General features: G+C 47.1%; 1 protein-coding gene across 1 annotated transcript in view; it reads right to left on the bottom strand.

Annotated features, from left to right (window-relative positions):
* RUBCNL (rubicon like autophagy enhancer) overlaps positions 1 to 17,305 on the bottom strand; it is a 67,371-nt gene extending 50,066 nt beyond the window's left edge. Inside the window, exon 1 of the mRNA XM_044285530.1 lies at positions 16,993 to 17,305. The gene's annotated coding sequence lies outside the window, so the exon portion shown is untranslated. The remainder of the gene's footprint in view (positions 1 to 16,992) is intronic.
* Between the last annotated feature and the right edge of the window lie 6,820 nt (positions 17,306 to 24,125).

The raw sequence follows: 24,125 nt of genomic DNA, 5'->3' as shown, positions 1-24,125 counted from the left end.
AATACCACATCTATTAAGCCAGAGAGGTGTAACAAAGTCTGTGTAAAATATTAAACATGATTAAAATTATGTGAAACTAGTTTTATATCCTGAACTACCTTCTCCTGATCATCCAAGCGAGTCATTAAACATTCATTTTGCCAGGCCCTCTGTCCAGGGGAACAAGTATCTCCAAATCGTGCTCCAAGTAAACTTTTATAAAGTTGAGAAATCTTCATCCTTTGCCCCAAATTCCCTATCAAATCATTAAATTGTCTAGAAGTCTGAATTTCAAGCCTATTTTTTCCTTAAGAGTGTCGATCTTAGCTGTAGGCACCAAAACCATAATAATTTCTGTAATTTTTGTCTTTGTGATAATACCGTGAATGGAAGAATATTCCAATTACCTACTACCTGTGTCACATACAGAATATTAACTTTTTGCCAATACGAATCTCTACAGAATTCAACTAAAAAGTTTGCAAGTGCTTATTATACCACAGCGGAGTGCATCCAATTGAACCTTTCACCCCACACCAAAGTCTAATAAAATACCATGACTTTATAAAGAGGTTCCTGGCGGATTTAAATTCTCTATCGGAGTCGGTCAATTGATCAGACTCCAAAAGAGTAAAAAAAAGATCATATGGAGATCTATTCACTAAATACCTGCAGAGTGGACTATCATTCCACTCACGGAAAAAACAAAACTGTGCGGCTAAAAAACAGCCCTTTAAGCAAGGGCGATTAACTCCTCCCCTCTCCAACGGCTTATACCAATGCTCTCATTTAAGGCTTACACGTTTCCGCCCCCAGATTAAATCATTAATAATTATTTCTATTAATTAAAAAAAAAAAACTATCCCCAATCCAAACTGGAGAATTCTTAAAGACGTAGAGTAACTGGGGGAGAATCACCATCTCAATTAGAGATACTCTATCAGCCTTCGACAGAGGTAAGCGATGCCATGTTGTTATTTTTGACCTTAGCTTATTTATCAATGGAATCAAATTAAGCGGGATAAAATCTTCCACCCCAGGAGAGATTGTAATACCTAAATATTGAAAAGAAATACTGTTCAAGGTGTTCAGAGGGGCCTCATTGGGGAGTAGATTGTTATTTAAAGGGATTCTGTCACCTCCCCTCAGCCAAAAAACGATTTAAAAGCAGCCATGCAGCACAGCTTACCTGGATTAAGCTGTGCTGTTTTATCTTGTAATCCGTCCAGCAGTTACTGCAAAAAACGACTTTGATCAATAAGGAAATGCGTCCTGAAGGTGCCCAGAGGGGCGTTTTTTTCTTCCTAGTGAGCCCAGTACCGCCCCTTTTACAGTGCCCAGCCCGCCTTCCTTGTATTTTCAAACCGCCGCCCCCAGCCTGCCACAGCCTCCCCTCCCTCTCCTCCCCCTCCCTCACGCCGAACGAAGTCTCGCACAGGCGCAGTACCCACTGAGGGCTGCGCCTGTGCGATCATCAGGAGACTGAGGGCGGCAGCTTCATCTTCGTCACTGGGCATGCGCCGAGCCCAGTGACGTCCGATGCTCGCTCTTCCCTCAGTCAGCAGGGAAGAGCGAGCATCGGACGTCACTGGGCTCGGCGCATGCCCAGTGACGAGGATGAAGCTGCTGCCCTCAGTCTCCTGCTGATCGCACAGGCGCAGCCCTCAGTGGGTACTGCGCCTGTGCGAGAGTTCGTTCGGCGTGAGGGAGGGGGAGGAGAGGGAGGAGAGGCTGTGGCAGGCTGGGGGCGGCGGTTAGACAGTGCAAGGAAGGCGGGCTGGGCACTGTAAAAGGGGCGGTACTGGGCTCACTAGGAAGAAAAAAACGCCCCTCTGGGCACCTTCAGGACGCATTTCCTTATTGATCAAAGTCGTTTTTTGAAGTAACTGCTGGACGGATTTCAAGATAAAAGAGCACAGCCTAATCCAGGTAAGCTGTGCTGCATGGCTGCTTTTAAATCGTTTTTTGGCTGAGGGGAGGTGACAGAATCCCTTTAAGGGCATAGTCATATTATCCAATGGCATGAGGGTAGTTTTTTCCCAATTTTCATCCAGACCTTAAACCTCTCCAAACCATTGTTTGGATGATGTTCAACAAAGTAGATTGTGTCTGTTGAACATAAAATAAAATTCGGTCTTCAATTCCTAATACCCCAAATCCTAGGGTCTTGTCTATGGCTACTTTCACACCTGCGTTTAGGTGCGGATCCGTCTGGTATCTGCACAGACGGATCCGTACCTATAATGCAAATGCTTAGATCCGTTCAGAATGGATCCGTTTGCATTACCATGAAAAAAAAAAATATGAAAAAAAAATTATTTTTTTGTTCATGATAATGCAAACGGATCCGTCCAGACTTTACATTGAAAGTCAATGGGGGACGGATCCGTTTGAAAATGCACCATATTGTGTCACCTTTGAACGGATTCACCCCCATTGACTTCCATTGTAAGTCTGGACGGATCCATTTGCCTCCGCACGGCCAGGCGGACACCCGAACGCTGCAAGCTGCTTTCGGGTGTCCGCCTGCTGAGCGGAGCGGAGGACAAACTGTGCCAGACTGACGCATTCTGAGCGGATCCGCATCCACTCAGAATGCATTAGGGCTGGACGGATCCGTTCGGGGCCGCTTGTGAGAGCCTTCAAACGGAACTCACAAGCGGAGCCCCGAACGCTAGTGTGAAAGTAGCCTAACACTAGCAGCCAAAGGCTCAATGTAGATATCAAATAAAAGAGGAGAAAGTGGACATCCCTGGCGAGTGCCTCTAGTCAAATAAAAACTTCTTGTAAGATGACCATTTATATTCAATATTGCAGTGGGAGATCTATAAATAAGTTTTATCATATTACTAAACCTAGGGCCAAAGCCCATCTTATGAAGCACTCTCCACAGGAACCCCTCAAGGGGGAAGGATTTCTAAGAGATGCCATCTTGGAGGATCTAAATAAAAATAAGCAAATAACGGCATATCAGCATAGATTAATGAGGGATCGGTCATGTCAAACTAATTTAAAGGGGTTGTCCCACTTTGCTTTTTCAATCTTACCAGCAGTAGATGTCCTGATAACTTCCTGGTTTGGCTCCTGTAGTTGAGTGAAGGCCGGCCACGCCCCCTCATGACTCACCCTGTGAGCTCAGTCCTTGCGTGCTCGTTCATGTGGATGAGTCATCCACATGGAGCCGACAATGTATGTGAGGTTCCCCCCCCCCCCCCAGTATAATAAACATTGAGTGCGGCCCCCCCCCCAGTATAATATACATTGAGTGCGGCCCCCCCCCCCAGTATAATATACATTGAGTGCGGCCCCCCCCCCCAGTATAATATACATTGAGTGCGGCCCCCCCCCCCCCCAATACCCCCCCCCCCCCAGTATAATATACATTGAGTGCGGCCCCCCCCCCCAGTATAATATACATTGAGTGCGGCCCCCCCCCCCCCCCAGTATAATATACATTGGTGGCTCAGTGGGAAGTGCCAATGAGGGTTAAAAAATAAAATAAAAATTAACTCACCTCCACCAATTGATCGCGCAGCTGCCGGTCTCCTGTTCTTTCTTTAGGACCTGTGAAAGGACCTGTGGTGACATCACTGTGGTCATCACATGGTACATCATATGATCCATCACCATGGTAATGGACCATGTGATTAGCTCAGTGACGTCACCACAGGTCCTGAAGCAAGAACAGGAGACCGGCAGCTGCGCGATCAATTGGTGGAGGTGAGTTAAATTTTTTTTTTTTTTTTTATTTTTTTTTTTATTTTTTTTTTAACCCTCATTGGCTACTGCGCCACCAATGTTTATTATACTGAGGGGGGGGGGGGGGCACTCATGTATATTATACTGAGGGGGGGGGGGCCGCACTCATGTATATTATACTGGGGGGGGGGGGCGCACTCAATGTATATTATACTGGGGGGGGGCCGCACTCATGTATATTATACTGGGGGGGGGCCGCACTCAATGTATATTATACTGGGGGGGGGCCGCACTCAATGTATATTATACTGGGGGGGGGCCGCACTCAATGTATATTATACTGGGGGGGCCGCACTCAATGTATATTATACTGGGGGGGGGGCCGCACTCAATGTATATTAATACTGGGGGGGGGCCGCACTCAATGTATATTATACTGGGGGGGGGGCCGCACTCAATGTATATTATACTGGGGGGGGGCCGCACTCAATGTATATTATACTGGGGGGGGGCCGCACTCAATGTATATTATACTGGGGGGGGCCGCACTCAATGTATATTATACGGGGGGGGCCGCACTCAATGTATATTATACTGGGGGGGGCCGCACTCATGTATATATACGGGGGGGGCCGCACTCAATGTATATTATACTGGGGGGGGCCGCACTCAATGTATATTATACTGGGGGGGGCCGCACTCAATGTATATTATACTGGGGGGGGGCCGCACTCAATGTATATTATACTGGGGGGGGCCGCACTCAATGTATATTATACTGGGGGGGGCCGCACTCAATGTATTATACTGGGGGGGGGCCGCACTCAATGTATATTATACTGGGGGGGGCCGCACTCAATGTATATTATACTGGGGGGGGCCGCACTCAATGTATATTATACTGGGGGGGGCCGCACTCATGTATATTATACTGGGGGGGGCCGCACTCATGTATATTATACTGGGGGGGGCCGCACTCAATGTATATTATACTGGGGGGGCCGCACTCATGTATATTATACTGGGGGGGGCCGCACTCAATGTATATTATACTGGGGGGGGGCCGCACTCAATGTATATTATACTGGGGGGGGCCGCACTCAATGTATATTATACTGGGGGGGGCCGCACTCAATGTATATTATACTGGTGGGGGCCGCACTCAATGTATATTATACTTGGGGGGGCCGCACTCAATGTATTATACTGGGGGGGGCCGCACTCAATGTATATTATACTGGGGGGGGCCGCACTCAATGTATATTATACTGGGGGGGGCCGCACTCAATGTATATTATACTGGGGGGGGCCGCACTCAATGTATATTATACTGGGGGGGGCCGCACTCAATGTATATTATACTGGGGGGGGCCGCACTCAATGTATATTATACTGGGGGGGGCCGCACTCAATGTATATTATACTGGGGGGGGCCGCACTCAATGTATATTATACTGGGGGGGGCCGCACTCAATGTATATTATACTGGGGGGGGCCGCACTCAATGTATATTATACTGGGGGGGGCCGCACTCAATGTATATTATACTGGGGGGGGCCGCACTCAATGTATATTATACTGGGGGGGCCGCACTCAATGTATATTATACTGGGGGGGGCCGCACTCAATGTATATTATACTGGGGGGGGCCGCACTCAATGTATATTATACTGGGGGGGCCGCACTCAATGTATATTATACTGGGGGGGCCGCACTCAATGTATATTATACTTGGGGGGGCCGCACTCAATGTATATTATACTGGGGGGGCCGCACTCAATGTATATTATACTGGGGGGGGCCGCACTCAATGTATATTATACTTGGGGGGGCCGCACTCAATGTATATTATACTTGGGGGGGCCGCACTCAATGTATATTATACTGGGGGGGCCGCACTCAATGTATATTATACTGGGGGGGGCCGCACTCAATGTATATTATACTGGGGGGGGCCTCACTCAATGTATATTATACTGGGGGGGGCCTCACTCAGAGTATATTATACTGGGGGGGGCCTCACTCAGAGTATATTATACTGGGGGGGGCCTCACTCAATGTTTATTATACTGGGGGGGGGGGGGGCGGCGCACTGCACCACCAATGTTAATACAAATGCAGGAGGTGATACTTTACTATGAAAGCCTTCATCAAGATCATTCATAAATATAATCAGCGGCAGTTAACCCCTAAGGTCCCGCTCCCTGTCATAGAGGTCGGGTGCCGGCTATTTGATTCCGGCACCCGCCTCCTGTATTTGCGCATGCGCGGACGTGCGCGTACTCAGTAGGAATGGAGAGGCGGCCCGAGTACTTGTTCAGCTGTTGTGCGCAGGCGCGGCACAGCGATGCGGCCGGACGAAAGAGGCCGTATCCATGGGATACCGAAATCAACAAAGCGATCGCATAACAGGATTTTTTGTAAGAAAGGTAGCTTTTTGATTATGACATAGATAGGAAGATATGTTCTGTGGGGGTAAATAAATTAGATAAAACCTATTTAATGAAGTGGGACAACCCCTTTAATCAGTTTCTATCAGGAGGTAAGTTCTAGACTTGAGAGCGGCAAATCAATGGATGTCGTATATCTGGACTTCTCCAAAGCATTTGACAGTGTACCACATAAAAGGTTAGTATATAAAATAAGAATGCTCGGACTGGGAGAATACGTCTGTAAGTGGGTAAGTAACTGGCTCAGTGATAGAAAACAGAGGGTGGTTATTAATGGTTACACACTCAGATTGGGTCACTGTCACTAATGGGGTACCTCAGGGGTCAGTATTGGGCCCTATTCTCTTCAATATATTTATTAATGATCTTGTAGAAGGCTTTCATAGTAAAGTATCAATTTTTGCAGATGACACTAAACTAGGTAAAGTAATTGACACGGAAGAGGACAGTATACTGCTACAGAGGGATCTGGATAGATTGGAGGCTTGGGCAGATAAGTGGCAGATGAGGTTTAACTAGGGTTGGGCAATAAACCAGTATTAACGATTGACTGCGGTATCGCCATTTCTTAATTACCGCGGTATTTTAGTAACGTCATAGGAGCAGTCGCACGTCACAGTGCTGAATGCCTCAAACGTCCGGCGCACATTACAGCCGGCACACTGGAGAAGGAGAGAGTCCCTCCCCTATGTGATCCGGCTGCCGCTGCGCAACCAATGAGAAGGCAATAGTGGGGAGGAGGGGAGGGGTTGTGGCTGTTGCGCCACCAATGAGAATTACCCTCAATTCAAATATAGACTGCGGCACCCGGTCTCAATGACAGAAAGCAGAGATCCCGCGAACCGAGGCAATTTACCCCTCAAATACGGCACCTGAGGGGCTAATTGGCATGGTTCGGCGGGATCCCTGTCATTGAGGCAGAGTGCCGGCTGTGTGATATGGCTGGCACCCGTAGTGTATATTTGTATTATGAGGTAAATTACATTCATTGGTGGCGCAGTGCGCCCCCCCCCATGCCTCAGTATTATAAGTTATCATTGGTGGTGCAGTGCACCCAAGCCCCCCAGTATTATAATCATTGGTGGCAGTGGCCACAGGGTCGCCTCCCCTCTTCATTGGTGGTGCAGTAGTAGCTTCTGATTAGAGCCCCAGCAGTGAAATCTCAGGGCTCCGATCAGTTACCATGGCAGCCAGGACACTACTGAAGCCATCCATGGCTGCCATGGGAATCTCCCTGCTGCCGTGTGCACAAAGCACAGGGCAGCAGGGACAGTGTGACATCCTATGCACCCTAATAGATCTCTATTAGGGTGAATAGGACAAGGGATGAAAAGATCCCAGGTTCTAGCCCCATAAGGGGGCTAATAGTTATTAAATAAAAAAGTAAAACAATAAAATATATATAAAAATTTTAAAATCACCCCCTTTCCCAATTTACATTAAAAAAAATTATATTATATAATATAATATATATATATATATATATATATATACACACATACATATACAAAAAAATAGGTATAGCCATGTCCAAAAAAGTATTGAAAAATGATCTCCTATGTGGTGAACGAAAAAAAGAAATACAAAAATTTTTTAAAATAAAACACAGGATTCTCCATTTTTTTGGTCTCCTTCTCCCCTAAAAAACAGGATGGGACTGTTCTATTATGGGCCACACATTCCATAAATTGCGGAATGCACACTTTTTGGGAGAATTTTTCTTTTGCGTGGTATAGAGTATTGCATTCGTTTTTTATGGGACCGAAATTGAATATGTATGTATATTACTTATATATACACACCTCACCCTATTCTGTCTTTTACCTATATGTAGCGGGTTCACCGCACATAGGTGACCATCACTGGCAGCCTCTCTGAACCTTTGGCGCCCCGCCAGTTAATCTCTGACTCCCCCTGAATGAAATTCAGGTGTGTCTCCGACTAAGGCCTCTTTCACACGACCGTTTTTTTTTTCCGTTTTGCGGGCCGTTTTTTGCGGTCCGTATACGGTCCGTATACGGAACCATTCATTTCAATGGTTCCGCAAAAAAAACGGAATGTACTCCGTGTGCATTCCGTTTCCGTATTTCCGTTTTTCCGTTCCGTTTAAAGATAGAACATGTCCTATATTTGGCCGCAAATCACGTTCCGTGGCTCCATTAAAGTCTATGGGTCCGCAAAAAAACGGAATGCATACGGAAATGCATCCGTATGTCTTCCGTATCCGTTCCGTTTTTTGCGGAACCATCTATTGAAAATGTTATGCCCAGCCCAATTTTTAATATGAAATTACTGTATACTGTATTTGCCATACGGAAAAACGGAACGGAACAACGGAACGGAAACGGAACCACAACGGAAGCAAAAAACGGAACAACGGATCCGTGAAAAACGGACCGCAAAACACTGAAATGGACATACTGTCGTGTGAAAGAGGCCTAACCCTCTTACTCTCTCCCCCCCCCCCCCCCCCATCCATTATTTCTGTGAACAAGGCAGACAAAGCAGAGCTGGAGAGGGTTCAGAGGAGGGCAACTAAAGTAATAACTGGAATGGGGGGATTACAGTACCCTGAAAGATTATCAACATTAGGGCTATTCACTTTAGAAAAAAGACGACTGAGGGGAGATCTAATTACTATGTATAAATATATCAGGGGTCAGTACAGAGATCTCTCCCATCATCTATTTATCCCCAGGACTGTGACGAGGGGACATCCTCTGCGTCTGGAGGAAAGAAGGTTTGTACACAAACATAGAAGAGGATTCTTTACGGTAAGAGTAGTGAGACTATGGGACTCTCTGCCTGAGGAGGTGGTGATGGTGAGTACAATAAAGGAATTCAAGAGGGGCCTGGATGTATTTCTGGAGTGTAATAATATTACAGGCTATAGCTACTAGAGAGGGGTCGTTGATCCAGGGAGTTATTCTGATTGCCTGATTGGAGTCGGGAAGGAATTATTTTTCCCCTTAAGCCGAATGCTCACAGCCGTGGTGACCCGGCCTGGATTCCCGCTGAGAGCAGGAGCGCACGGAGTCATTGGTTGCTATGACGCCGTGGGCTTCATGCCGCCGCTGCACTACAGTAATACACTCGTATAGATCATATCAGTGTATTACTGTAGTGCAGCGGCAGCATGAAGCGCACGGCATCATAGCAACCAGTGACGCCGTGCGCTCCTGCTCTCAGCAGGAATCCAGGCTGGGTCACCACGGACCGCTCACGGCCCTGTGCATTCGGCTTTAAAGGGAACCTGTCATGTGGATATTTGATTATAATCTAACTAATTATATACAATCATTAACTACTAAAAAAGTGCCTTAGATGTATTCACTTACTGGTGTGACACATGGTTACCTCATAATATACACACAAAGATGCCGCATGCTGCATGCTAATGAGCTGATTGGAGTCCGGCGTGATGTCATTGAGTCCAGCGTATATTTAATTCAGAGCTATAGCCACTCCCCCGCCCACCTGCTGCTGATTCATATGGAAAAAACTGTCATTCAGCAGCAGGTGGGCGGGGAGAGTCAGGAGCTGATGAATATTCAGGACTCATTATCAGCTGGAGCTTTTCAATACAAGATGTTGGCAGATTGACTGGGTCAATTAAAGAAGTGACCCAGCATTTTGCTAAGAGAATCAGTCACTTATTTATGTTGCCCTTAGTTAGGACACCATAAAACTAGTGACAGGTTCCTTTTAAATGGGGAAAATTGGCTTCTACCTCACAGTTTTTTTTTTTTGCCTTCCTCTGGATCAACTTGCAGGATGACAGGCCGAACTGGATGGACAGATGTCTTTTTTCAGCCTTATATACTATGTTACTATGTGATCCAATCCTCTTCTTGGCAGTAATGCCACCATATCATAATAAAACTCGTCTAACTGGGTAAGGCTACTTTCACACTAGCGTTAATATTTTCCGGTATTGAGATCAGTCATAGGGTCTCAATACCGGAAAAAAAAACTTCAGTTTTGTCCCTATTCATTGTCAATGGGGACAAAACTTAACTGAATAGAACGGAATGCATTTTGGAGCATGCTGCGGTTTGCTTTCCGTCCTGGGATTCGGAGCAAGACCCACAATACAAGTCAATGGGGACGGACCTGTTTTCTCTGAAACAATTTGACACAATAGAAAACGGATCTGTCCCCCATTGACTTTCAATGGAGTTCATGACGGATCCGTCTTGGCTATGTTACAGATAATACAACCGGATCCATTCATAACGGATGCAGACGGTTGTATTATCAGTAACAGAAGTGTTTTTGCTTTACCCTGCCGGATCCAGCAAAAACACTAGTGTGAAATTAGCCTAACATTGCCAAGACGGATCAGTCATGAACTCCATTGAAAGTTAATGGAGGACAGATTTGTTTTCTATAAAGGCAGATTGTGGCAGAGAAAACGGATCTGTGCCCAGTGACTTGCATTGGGGGCCATGCCGGATCAGTCTTGCTCCGCATCCCAGGACAGAAAGCAAACTACAACATGTTGCGGTTTGCTCTCCGGTAAGGGGACCCAACTAAACGGAACAGAATGCATTTTGGAGCATTCCGTTCAGTTCAGAATGGGGACAAACACTGAAGCGTTTTTTTTCCGGTATTGAGCCCCTATGACTGATCTCAATACTGGAAAACTAAAACGCTAGTGTGAAAGTAGCCTAAAGTACAATTCAGTGCCGCGGTTTTATTTTACCATATGCCTCGTCATAAATCACGCACATGCTCCGGCACTCTGTGCCCCTACACTGAAATCTACAGCGGCTGGTGTAAAAGCAGATCATTTCCCCAGGTCCGACGGCCTGGCCCCCTCCTCATTTTGCAGGAAATTGACGAGGCTGGTGTGGAAACGCCACTTGCACCAAGATTTAGGCGCAATGGTATTTGAAAGGTAGCCAACATGAGAGCGGTGGAAATGATAAATACTTCTTGTATTTGTTGTGGAGACTGACGAGGTGGGGTAGGGAGACTTATAGGCCAGGCAATGCTTCTTGGGACAAAGGGAATGCAAACCGGCTCTCTATTGAATAGCTACCCTCAAAGGCCTCTCACCCAGCCAACCTTAGCTGATGAGGAGCAAAAACCCTGGAACAGTTGTCTGCAGATGGGCATCTTTTTCTTATGGAAATATTAAGTGTTTTGGCTTACATCCCAAATCATAGGTCCAAGGGCTAGAGATTGATTTGTAGAGTAGATGCCCTCCGGCGACAGTGGAGAATCAGCACACACGGAGGACAGCGCACCACCATGGAGAGGAAGCTGATGGACTCAGTGACAAGTCGTTAGGAGTTTCCTCTTTACTGAGCTATCATATAAGAAAGGGAGGAAGTTCAGCAAATTTTCTTTAACTTCACAGATTTCACTAACATTTCTAGGATCTTTCCTGACAATGTATTATCAACTAGATCTAAACTGAGGAGTTAATGGAAGACCCTGTAATACAGAACATTATCAACTCAAGGCCAGTTTCACACGAACAATGCGGATCGTGTCCGGATCCGTTCAGGAAAAACTGATGGTTTTGCACGTACGTTTAGTCAGTTTTATCTGCGATTGCGTTCAGTGATTCAGTTTTTTCCGTGTGGGTGCAATTAGTTTTTGATGCACATGTAAAAACAAACTGAAGAATAAGGGTGCAATGCAATTTTCACTGATGGCTGCTGGGAGATGTAGTATTTTTTTTTTTTTTTTTTTTACAGTTGTGTGCCTGATGGTGTAAATACCAATTCATGTCATAGGTCAAGAATAGAAATCAGCTCACTTTGATTGTGTTCCCCTCCATGAGCCAACATCTGCCAAATGACAAATCAATAAAATCCACCAAATGACAAATCAATAAGTCAATTCCATCGGCCTAAAGCTTCACAGCAGCAAAGTCTTATTAATTTAAGTGGAGGTATGAGCTATTAACACAGTAAGCGCTGGGTGCTTCTAATCTGAGCCAATACTATTCTATACTATTACAGAAAGATAAAACCGTGACTATGCTGAGCGTCAGTCATCCATAGACATCATCTATAGGCCCTGCACAGAACAATTTTATAGGACAGGGATGCCCAACCTGCAGCCCTCCAGCTGTTGCAAAACTACAACTCCAAACATGCCTTGATAGTGTGGCAAGGCTTGTAAGGCTCTGCCCTATACACAAAACATAATCAATGATTGTGCCCCTGAGGGCAATGTTCTGCTCATCCTCTGGACCATGCCCTTTAGATGTAGTGATGCCATGTTTTAGGCACGGATCTGGTTTTTTTTAACCCCTTAGTGACCAAGCACATTTTTAAAAAATTGCTTTTCAAGAGCTAGAACTTTTTTGTTTTTTCAAAAATGTACTTGTATGAGGTCTTATTTTTTGCAGGACAAGTTATAGTTTTTAATGCACCATTTTAAGTACATGTAATGATTGATTAAAGCCAGCCGTTTAGCTAAAACCCCCTTTGTTTACGTCAGTAAAAACACGTATGGGTGGTCACTAAGGGGAGAGTCTATATAATACTGCCATATGGTTCACACAATTACCAAATATTGCACTGCAAAATAATACTGTCTGGTCCCTATATTCACAGTCCATACCCTGTCACCATCAGCACGTTACACAGGTCGCACTTTGCCATTCAGTGACTATAGTCGCAGCAAACACTGCCTAAAAGACGCGTCAAATCACGTAGACAGAGCCTACGGTACATGCCATTATAATTTCTTACAGTTTCTGCATGAAGCCTTAAAAAGGAGCTGTCCAGGATTTTTATATTGATGGTTAGGCCATCAATATCTGTTTGATAGGGATTCGAGACCCTGCAACCCTGGTGATCAATTGTTTGGGAGTAAAGCTTATATTTGGCTATTTTCACACCTGCGGTATGAATACCGGCACAGAACAGCCTGCCAGAATTCGCCGGATCCGCCACAGCCAGACGCCACTGGAATGCCTGCCGGGAAATTCTGCCACATTCTAGCAAAAATGCAGAGAATCAGCCGGACACAAACTGTGCAGCACGCAGCTGCTGTTTGGGTGTCCAGCCAATTCCCGGTATTGTCTGCCGGATCGTGGTGCCGCAAATGTGAAAGTAGCCTTACACTGGCCGACTGACAGCCAGATCCTTGCAAACAAGGGTTCGCTCATTAGCGATGAGCTGCCTGTGTAATACTGCCAACGATTACCCGATGAACAAGCAAACGATCATTCATCAGGCAATTGGAATCTTTCAACATACTCTAGACTCAAAATCGCTTGCCAGCGGCAGATCGTGCCATCTAATCAGGATCAGTGATGGCAAACAATGTTTCACTACGGGGACAAGCAATGGCATTAGCCATCAATAGACCATATTTATAGGCCACCAATATAAAAATCCTAGACAAGTAATAAACGTAAGGACACCGCTATATGAAATCAGAATCTGGAAATGATTTCTAGAAATGATATGGTGTCCATAGAAATCTATGGGGCAGCGCTGTACCTTCAGCTAGAGGACCTGGAAAAGACGCCAATCTCAGGAGCAATCTGGATAATATATATACCAGGGAATCGCTATACGGGTAATTCTCAAAAATAATCCGGCAGGGAGGCGACTAAGACCACAACATTCATCATTGATGTGCAGGAGATAAAAGGATAATAAAAATGGTATTTTCACACCTAGTTTACTCCATACATGTCACCTGGACAATGCGGACAGTAAGGGTTAAAAGCCGCAGCCTCTAAAGCGCATTACCATATGAATGGATCCCTCCCTGCTGACAGAGAAAGAATGCAAGCTCTTCCTGCAGCAGCAACACATGGGTCGGCAGCTGCCCCCAGGAGCGGCCAGCACTCTGCCACCCAAAATAGTGGAGGGGGAGGGGGGGAGGAACTGATCACAACCTACACTGTCAGCTCCACGCAAAATCATTGATGGCGTGCCCCAGCCGCAGCGCATGTAACACTGGCCTGTAAACACCCATTACATACATACCGCCATCCACAACTCATAAAGGTGTCAGTTTGGTGCATGTTAAGTAGTGGAGATAAGCGGCACACCCTTGTCACTTCCGATGGTGTACAAAAATATTGTTGTGTGGGTGTTAAAAGGTCACAACTTTTTTTTTTTACGCCAAATTGGAGTTAGTAACTGACCCCCAATGTGTATGGATAGCAAAAAGACACTGGATCAAAGCATAGGGCTGGTGACCTGCAGCCACGTCTCATTTAGGGCTCATGCACATGAACGTAAAGGCTCCATGCTGTGGACCGCAAATAGATGTCCGCAATGCACGGGCACCGGCTGTGTGCACTCCGGGTCCTTTTTCCGGCAAAAGATAGAACAGGCCCCATCTTTTGCGGTGCGGAGGCACAGACCCAAAAGCGCTTTGTAGTGTTTCCATGGGCTTCCGCCCCGCAGAAGATAGGACATGCCCTATCTTTTGCCGTATCCTGCAGATTGGGGACCCATTCAAGTCAATGGGTCCACACCGCCAGCACAGAGTGCAGAAGGCCAGTTCCCGTACCTTGCGGAACCGCCGTTTGTGGTCGGCGATACGGGCACGGAGCCCTTACGTTTGTGTGCATTAACCCTTATACTTGCGCCTGATGCAGAGGGCTTCCAGATGGGGGTGCGGCATCTGTGCCCCCTTCTATTTATGCCCAATCATAACAGTATACTGATGTGAACGCATAGCACAGACACTGAATCCTCACCCATTCATTTTAATGGGCCTGTGTACATAAGCGTTCTGCGTTGCGTGAAAAACGCAGCAGGTTCTATATTCTGTGCTTTTCACGCAGCCCTGGCCCCATAGAAGTGAATGGGGCTTCAGTGAAAAACGCATTGCATCCGCAAGCAAGTGCGGGTGCGATGCGTTTTTCACTGACGGTTGCTAGGAGATGTTGTTTGTAAACCTTCAGTTTTTTATCACGCGCGTGAAAAACGCATCAAAACGCATTGCACCCGCGCGGAAAAAACTGAACAACTAAACGCAATTGCAGACAAAACTGACTGAACTTTCTTCCAAAATGGTGCGAGTTTCACTGAACGCACCCTGAACACCCGGAGCCAATCCGTCACACTCGTGTGAAAGAGGCCTTAGGGTGCGGAGTTCACGTTGGATTCTTGTATGGAAAAACCACAGCGTAAGGCCTCATGCACACAACCGTTGTGTGTTTTGTGGTCCGCAAATTGCAGATCCGCAAAACACAGATGGCTTCCGTGTGCGTTCTGCAATTTGCGGAACGGCACAGCCAGCCATTGATATAACTGCCTATTCTTGTCCGCAAAACGGACAAGAATAGGACATGTTCTATTTATTTTTTTTTGCGGGGCCACGGAACGGACCTACTGATGCGGACAGTACGCGGTGTGCTATCCCCATTTAAATGAATGGATCTGCATCCTATCCTCAATAAAAAAAAAAAAAAAAAAAGGAATGGACACTGTTCGTGTGCATGTAGCCTAAGGCAGGACCAGAAAAGTGTAAGAGATTAGACAAATATCGTGTACATGTTGCTTTTTTATTTCCATGCGGATTCTGTCAATTGTTTGTGTGGTTGTTTTGTGCAGATTTCACACTTTTCATTGGAAGGGTCAAATCCGCACAAAAAAAAAAAAAAAAAGCACATGTAAATGCACACAAATTGGCATGGAAACCTGCACCCCAGGGGTACGGACACAAGTGGCAGATACTTCAACATTTACGCAGTGGAACTGCATGCGGAGAATCTTCAGCGATTACAGCAGCAAAGTGATCGACATTTTAAAAAATTCTGGGCACAAGAACTACACACACCCCGATCTCCATTTATAGTGAGGATTTCAGCAGCGGTTTTCACCATCTGCAATACCCAGGGTGTAATCTGCGGCAGATCTACAGTGGACCACCGCCATATGTGGCCCTAGCTTTTTTTTTTTTTTTTATGCTGCAGAATAATGCTTGCTGCTGGAAAACGCGCCACAAACAGTTTTTTGGGGATTCTTTCATGTAAAAATAAAAAATATTTTTAAAAAATAAAGCTTGTAAAAAATAAATAAATAAAAAATCCATGAAATGTCTACACTTATGCTACATGTGAAGGACGCCAGTACTGTAGGATATGTTCAGCTTCAGACAGTTTTAGCGTCGGGCACACGGCCGTGTTTCGTGTTCCACAAATCGCGGATCCTGGCCGAGCGCATGCCACCGCATTTTTTTTTTAACTTCTCTAAAAATGTCCTATCCTTGCCCACAAAACAGACAAGAATAGGACATGTACTATATTTTTTTAGGCCTGGATAACAGGCGTGCTGTCCGCCTCTATTGCTGCCCCATTGAGATGAATGGGTCTGGATCTGACCCGCAAAAAAATGTGGATCGGATGCGGACCGAGACTAGAGCCGTGTGCGCGAGGCCTAACACAAATGGCAAGTAACCACCAGCGGGAAAGGCACATGAGTCCCAACCGTCCAGAAATGTTTGGACAGTCCAAAAAAAATTAGGTCACTTTTTTCCTGTGTCCGTAAAAAAAAAAAAAAGGTAAATATATATATATATATATATATATATATATATATATATATTTTACTTGTCGCTATTTAGTTTTAGGCTGGTAATTACCAAGTTATTTTGGTGGTAATTATCAGCATTTCCCAGCTCACAGTAATGCTGGGACCAGTATACTCAGGTACTTGCATGTGTTACTTATAATTCATTATGGTTTGCCACTTTGTCCACGATTTGGAGATAAATTATCCAGAAAAGAATAATACTTCTGGTCGGCAGCCCCGAGACTGGTCACTATTGCTCTCTGCACACAATATTGTGAGCACTGATGCTCGGTCTATGGACACCGGATTACTACAGGCTGAGAACTCCTGCGCACAGGGACTGCCGTCCCGCCTCTTACCTCGGTAACGGCCGTGTATAGCGCTGCCTCTCCCGCAAATAACCTGGCGGCGGCTCCGTGTATAGCGCTGCCTCTCCCGCAGATAACCCGGCTCCGTGTATAGCGCTGCCTCTCCCGCAGATAACCCGGCTCCGTGTATAGCGCTGCCTCTCCCGCAGATAACCCGGCTCCGTGTATAGCGCTGCCTCTCCCGCAGATAACCCGGCTCCGTGTATAGCGCTGCCTCTCCCGCAGATAACCCGGCTCCGTGTATAGCGCAGACTCCACACTCAGCACAACAGGCGCAACAGCTTCCCACAACACAGTCGTGCCGTGTCCCGGCTTGCCCCGCCCACAGCACCCCTCTGGCCCCTCCCACTGCACGCGCGTCCCGCCCACTATCTGCCAATTCCGTTCCTGGGGTCAAGTGAGTGCGGAGGCCGCCTGGTGTGCGGTGCATTACCGGGCGGAGACTGCACCGAGGGGGTGAAGAAACTCACTAGTCCTTCTGATGAACAGGTCTTGTCCAGCATCGGAACCTATTCACACAGTGCTGTACAATGGCATTTATGTAGCTGTTCTTGCAAAAATGTAATTGAAATGCATTATGTGAATAGACCCTCACATCATTTGGTACTGCCAGGACATGTGCCCTCTGCCCATTTTCTACTGCCAGGACATGTGCCCTCTGCCCATTTAGTACTAGCCAGGACATGTGCCCTCTGCCCATTTGGTACTGCCAGGACATGTGCCCTCTGCCCATTTGGTACTGCCAGGACATGTGCCGGCACTTACTATAGATTATCTGCAAAAGTTCTGTTTATTCTCACATAGTCCTGTGACGGGTTTCGACACTCGCAGGTGTCTTTATTAGGGATGAGAGAACCCGAACTGTATAGTTCGGGTTCGTACCGAATTTTGGGGTGTCCGTGACACGGACCCGAACCCGGACATTGTCCTTAAAGTCCGGGTTCGGTGTTCGTCGCTTTCTTGGCGCTTTTTGAAAGGCTGCAAAGCAGCCAATCAACAAGCGTCATACTACTTGCCCCAAGAGGCCGTCACAGCCATGCCTACTATTGGCATGGCTGTGATTGGCCAGAGCACCATGTGACCCAGCCTCTATTTAAGCTGGAGTCACATAGCGCCGCCCGTCACTCTGCTCTGATCAGTGTAGGGAGAGGTTGCAGCTGCGAGATTAGGCAGATTAACTCCTCCAAAAGACTCCATCCAGTGATCGATCTGCAGCTGTGGATCATTGAGCTGCTGATACTCAATTGCTCACTGTTTTTAGGCTGCCCAGACCGTTTGTCAGTCACTTTTTTCTGGGGTGATCGGCGGCCATTTTGTGTCTTGTGGTGCGCCAGCACAAGCTGCGACCAAGTGCATTTAACCCTCAATGGTGTGGTTGTTTTTTGGCTAAAGCCTACATCAGGGTGAAGCTGTCACACCAAGTGCATTTAACCAGCAATAGTCTGTTTATTTTTTGGCCATATACTACATCAGGGGCAAGCTGCGCCTGTCACCAAGTGCATTTAACCCTCAATGGTGTGGTTGTTTTTTGGCTAAAGCCTACATCAGGGTGAAGCTGTCACACCAAGTGCATTTAACCAGCTATAGTCTGTTTATTTTTTGGCCATATACTACATCAGGGGCAAGCTGCGCCTGTCACCAAGTGCATTTAACCCTCAGTAGTGTGGTTGGTCAAGCTGTCACACCAAGTGCATTTAACCAGCAATAGTCTGTTTATTTTTTGGCCATATACTACATCAGGGGCAAGCTGCGCCTGTCACCAAGTGCATTTAACCCTCAGTAGTGTGGTTGGTCAAGCTGTCACACCAAGTGCATTTAACCAGCAATAGTGTGGTTATTTTTTGGCCATATCCCAGTCTAATTCTGATAGTAAACGTATACCTGTCACCCAGCGCCTAAATACTAGGCCTCAAGTTTATATCCAGCTAATTCTGTCGTTACTGCTGTACTGTTGTGGCTGGGCAAGTTATTTAGTGTCCGTCAAAGCACAGTTTTTGTTCTGGGTTGAAATACAATTCCCAATTTAGCAATTTCCTAATTTAGTGGTTTCTGCTGTATCAGAGCTATTTGAAATCTATCCCTAAAAGGGTATATAATATTCAAGGTGCACATAGGGTCATTCAGAATAACTTCACACACACGCTACTGTGCATTTCCAAGTCTAATTCTGTCAGTAAATCTATACCTGTCACCCAGCACCTAAATACTAGGCCTCAAATTTATATCCCGCTAAATCTGTCGTTACTGCTGTACTGTTGTGGCTAGGCAAGTTATTTAGTGTCCGTCAAAGCACATTTTTTGTTCTGGGTTGAAATCCAATTCCCAATTTAGCAATTTCCTAATTTAGTGGTTTCTGCTGTATCAGAGCTATTTGAAATCTATCCCTAAAAGGGTATATAATATTCAAGGTGCACATAGGGTCATTCAGAATAACTTCACACACACGCTACTGTGCATTTCCAAGTCTAATTCTGTCAGTAAATCTATACTTGTCACCCAGCGCCTAAATACTAGGCCTCAAATTTATATCCCGCTAAATCTGTCGTTACTGCTGTACTGTTGTGGCTGGGCAAGTTATTTAGTGTCCATCAAAGCACATTTTTTGTTCTGGGTTGAAATCCAATTCCCAATTTAGCAATTTCCTAATTTAGTGGTTTCTGCTGTATCAGAGCTATTTGAAATCTATCCCTAAAAGGGTATATAATATTCAAGGTGCACATAGGGTCATTCAGAATAACTTCACACACACGCTACTGTGCATTTCCAAGTCTAATTCTGTCAGTAAATCTATACCTGTCACCCAGCGCCTAAATACTAGGCCTCAAATTTATATCCCGCAAAATATGTCGTTACTGCTGTACTGTTGTGGCTGGGCAAGTTATTTAGTGTCCGTCAAAGCACATTTTTTGTTCTGGGTTGAAATACAATTCCCAATTTAGCAATTTCCTAATTTAGCGGTTTCTGCTGTATCAGGCCTACTTTAAATACATCCCTAAAAGGGTATATCAGAATCAAGGTGCTGATAGGATCATTCTGAATAACTTCACACACACGCTACTGTGCATTTCCAAGTCTAATTCTGTCAGTAAATCTATACCTGTCACCCAGCGCCTAAATACTAGGCCTCAAATTTATATCCCGCTAAATCTGTCGTTACTGCTGTACTGTTGTGGCTAGGCAAGTTATTTAGTGTCCGTCAAAGCAGATTTTTTGTTCTGGGTTGAAATCCAATTTAGCAATTTCCTAATTTAGTGGTTTCTGCTGTATCAGAGCTATTTGAAATCTATCCCTAAAAGGGTATATAATATTCAAGGTGCACATAGGGTCATTCTGAATAACTTCACACACACGCTACTGTGCATTTCCAAGTCTAATTCTGTCAGTAAACCCATACCTGTCACCCAGCGCCTAAATACTAGGCCTCAAATTTATATTCAGCTGAATTTGAATACAATACATTGGGCCAAATAATATTTTTGTTGTTGTGGTGAACGATAACAATGAGGAAAACATCTAGTAAGGGACGCGGACGTGGACATGGTCGTGGTGGTGTTAGTGGACCCTCTGGTGCTGGGAGAGGACGTGGCCGTTCTGCCACAGCCACACGTCCTAGTGTACCAACTACCTCAGGTCCCAGTAGCCGCCAGAATTTACAGCGATATATGGTGGGGCCCAATGCCGTTCTAAGGATGGTAAGGCCTGAGCAGGTACAGGCATTAGTCAATTGGGTGGCCGACAGTGGATCCAGCACGTTCACATTATCTCCCACCCAGTCTTCTGCAGAAAGCGCACAGATGGCGCCTGAAAACCAACCCCATCAGTCTGTCACATCACCCCCATGCATACCAGGGAAACTGTCTCAGCCTCAAGTTATGCAGCAGTCTCTTATGCTGTTTGAAGACTCCGCTGGCAGGGTTTCCCAAGGGCATCCACCTAGCCCTTCCCCAGCGGTGAAAGACATAGAATGCACTAACGCACAACCACTTATGTTTCCTGATGATGATGACATGGGAATACCACCTCAGCATGTCTCTGATGATGACGAAACACAGGTGCCAACTGCTGCGTCTTTCTGCAGTGTGCAGACTGAACAGGTCAGGGATCAAGACTGGGTGGAAGACGATGCAGGGGACGATGAGGTCCTAGACCCCACATGGAATAAAGGTCGTGCCACTGACTTTCACAGTTCGGAGGAAGAGGCAGTGGTGAGACCGAGCCAACAGCGTAGCAAAAGAGGGAGCAGTGGGCAAAAGCAGAACACCCGCCGCCAAGAGACTCCGCCTGCTACTGACCGCCGCCATCTTGGACCGAGCACCCCAAAGGCAGCTTCAAGGAGTTCCCTGGCATGGCACTTCTTCAAACAATGTGCTGACGACAAGACCCGAGTGGTTTGCACGCTGTGCCATCAGAGCCTGAAGCGAGGCATTAACGTTCTGAACCTTAGCACAACCTGCATGACCAGGCACCTGCATGCAAAGCATGAACTGCAGTGGAGTAAACACCTTAAAAACAAGGAAGTCGCTCAGGCTCCCCCTGCTACCTCTTCTGCTGCTGCCGCCTCGGCCTCTTCCTCCGCCTCTGGAGGAACGTTGGCACCTGCCGCACAGCAAACAGGGGATGTACCACCAACACCACCACCACCTCCGTCACCAAGCATCTTAACCATGTCACACGGCAGCGTTCAGCTCTCCATCTCACAAACATTTAAGAGAAAGCGTAAATTCCCACCTAGCCACCCTCGATCCCTGGCCCTGAATGCCAGCATTTCTAAACTACTGGCCTATGAAATGCTGTCATTTAGGCTGGTGGACACAGACAGCTTCAAACAGCTCATGTCGCTTGCTGTCGCACAGTATGTTGTTCCCAGCCGCCACTACTTCTCCAAGAGAGCCGTGCCTTCCCTGCACAACCAAGTATCCGATAAAATCAAGTGTGCACTGCGCAACGCCATCTGTGGCAAGGTCCACCTAACCACAGATACGTGGACCAGTAAGCACGGCCAGGGACGCTATATCTCCCTAGCTGCACACTGGGTAAATGTAGTGGCAGCTGGGCCCCAGGCGGAGAGCTGTTTGGCGTACGTCCTTCCGCCGCCAAGGATCGCAGGGCAACATTCTTTGCCTCCTGTTGCCACCTCCTCCTTCTCGGCTTCCTCCTCCTCTTCTTCCACCTGCTCATCCAGTCAGCCACACACCTTCACCACCAACTTCAGCACAGCCCAGGGTAAACGTCAGCAGGCCATTCTGAAACTCATATGTTTGGGGGACAGGCCCCACACCGCACAGGAGTTGTGGCGGGGTATAGAACAACAGACCGACGAGTGGTTGCTGCCGGTGAGCCTCAAGCCCGGCCTGGTGGTGTGCGATAATGGGCGAAATCTCGTTGCAGCTCTGGGACTAGCCGGTTTGACGCACATTCCTTGCCTGGCGCATGTGCTGAATTTGGTGGTGCAGAAGTTCATTCACAACTACCCCGACATGTCAGAGCTGCTGCATAAAGTGCGGGCCGTCTGTTCGCGCTTCCGGCGTTCACATCCTGCCGCTGCTCGCCTGTCTGCGCTACAGCGTAACTTCGGCCTTCCCGCTCACCGCCTCATATGCGACGTGCCCACCAGGTGGAACTCCACCTTGCACATGCTGGACAGACTGTGCGAGCAGCAGCAGGCCATAGTGGAGTTTCAGCTTCAGCACGCACGGGTCAGTCGCACTGCGGAACAGCACCACTTCACCACCAATGACTGGGCCTCCATGCGAGACCTGTGTGCCCTGTTGCGCTGTTTCGAGTACTCCACCAACATGGCCAGTGGCGATAACGCCGTTATCAGCGTTACAATACCACTTCTATGTCTCCTTGAGAAAACACTTAGGGCGATGATGGAAGAGGAGGTGGCCCAGGAGGAGGAGGAGGAAGAGGGGTCATTTTTAGCACTTTCAGGCCAGTCTCTTCGAAGTGACTCAGAGGGAGGTTTTTTGCAACAGCAGAGGCCAGGTACAAATGTGGCCAGCCAGGGCCCACTACTGGAGGACGAGGAGGATGAGGAGGATGAGGAGGAGGATGAGGATGAAGCATGGTCACAGAGGGGTGGCACCCAACGCAGCTCGGGCCCATCACTGGTGCGTGGCTGAGGGGAAAGGCAGGACAATGACGATACGCCTCCCACAGAGGACAGCTTGTCCTTACCCCTGGGCAGCCTGGCACACATGAGCGACTACATGCTGCAGTGCCTGCGCAACGACAGCAGAGTTGCCCACATTTTAACGTGTGTGGACTACTGGGTTGCCACCCTGCTGGATCCACGCTACAAAGACAATGTGCCCACCTTACTTCCTGCACTGGAGCGTGATAGGAAGATGCGCGAGTACAAGCGCACGTTGGTAGACGCGCTACTTAGAGCATTCCCAAATGTCACAGGGAAACAAGTGGAAGCCCAAGGCCAAGGCAGAGGAGGAGCAAGAGGTCGCCAAGGCAGCTGTGTCACGGCCAGCTCCTCTGAGGGCAGGGTTAGCATGGCAGAGATGTGGAAAAGTTGTCAACACGCCACAGCTAACTGCACCACCACCTGATACGCAACGTGTTAGCAGGAGGCAACATTTCACTAACATGGTGGAACAGTACGTGTGCACACCCCTCCACGTACTGACTGATGGTTCGGCCCCATTCAACTTCTGGGTCTCTAAATTGTCCACGTGGCCAGAGCTAGCCTTTTATGCCTTGGAGGTGCTGGCCTGCCCGGCGGCCAGCGTTTTGTCTGAACGTGTATTCAGCACGGCAGGGGGCGTCATTACAGACAAACGCAGCCGCCTGTCTACAGCCAATGTGGACAAGCTGACGTTCATAAAAATGAACCAGGCATGGATCCCACAGGACCTGTCCGTCCCTTGTCCAGATTAGACATTAACTACCTCCCCTTAACCATATATTATTGTACTCCAGGGCACTTCCTCATTCAATCCTATTTTTATTTTCATTTTACCATTATATTGCGAGGCTACCCAAAGTTGAATGAACCTCTCCTCTGTCTGGGTGCCGGGGCCTAAATATATGCCAATGGACTGTTCCAATGTTGGGTGACGTGAAGCCTGATTCTCTGCTATGACATGCAGACTAATTCTCTGCTGACATGA

The sequence above is a fragment of the Bufo gargarizans genome, chromosome 3 (genome assembly GCF_014858855.1).
Source record: "Bufo gargarizans isolate SCDJY-AF-19 chromosome 3, ASM1485885v1, whole genome shotgun sequence".
In the NCBI taxonomy this organism is placed as follows: Eukaryota; Metazoa; Chordata; class Amphibia; order Anura; family Bufonidae; genus Bufo; species Bufo gargarizans.
This window is presented reverse-complemented; position numbering and strand designations above follow the sequence as displayed.